The sequence below is a fragment of the Carlito syrichta genome, unplaced genomic scaffold (genome assembly GCF_000164805.1).
Source record: "Carlito syrichta isolate Samal-C Ts95f unplaced genomic scaffold, Tarsius_syrichta-2.0.1 Scaffold121532, whole genome shotgun sequence".
Classification (NCBI taxonomy): domain Eukaryota; kingdom Metazoa; phylum Chordata; class Mammalia; order Primates; family Tarsiidae; genus Carlito; species Carlito syrichta.
Window position 1 is genome coordinate 1,980 of NW_007065628.1, and position 346 is coordinate 2,325.

The window sequence follows — 346 nt, forward strand, 5'->3', positions numbered from 1 at the left end:
AGAAATATTCAACCTCACTAATCATCAGGGAGATGCAAATCAAAACCACACTGAGATACTACCTAACTCCAGTCAGAATGGCAATTATCAATAATTCAAAAAATAACAGTTACTGGAGAAGGTGTGGCAAAAAGGGAACACTTCTACACTGTTGGTGGGAGTGCAAACTAGTGCAACCTCTGTGGAAAACAGTATGGTGATTCCGAAATGCTCTATTGACCTCCCATATGACCCTGCAATCCCCCTACTGGGAATATACCCTGAAGAACTCAAGTCACTCTATAAAAAAGATACCTGCACGTGTATGTTTATTGCAGCATTGTTTACAATAGCAAGAACCTGGAAG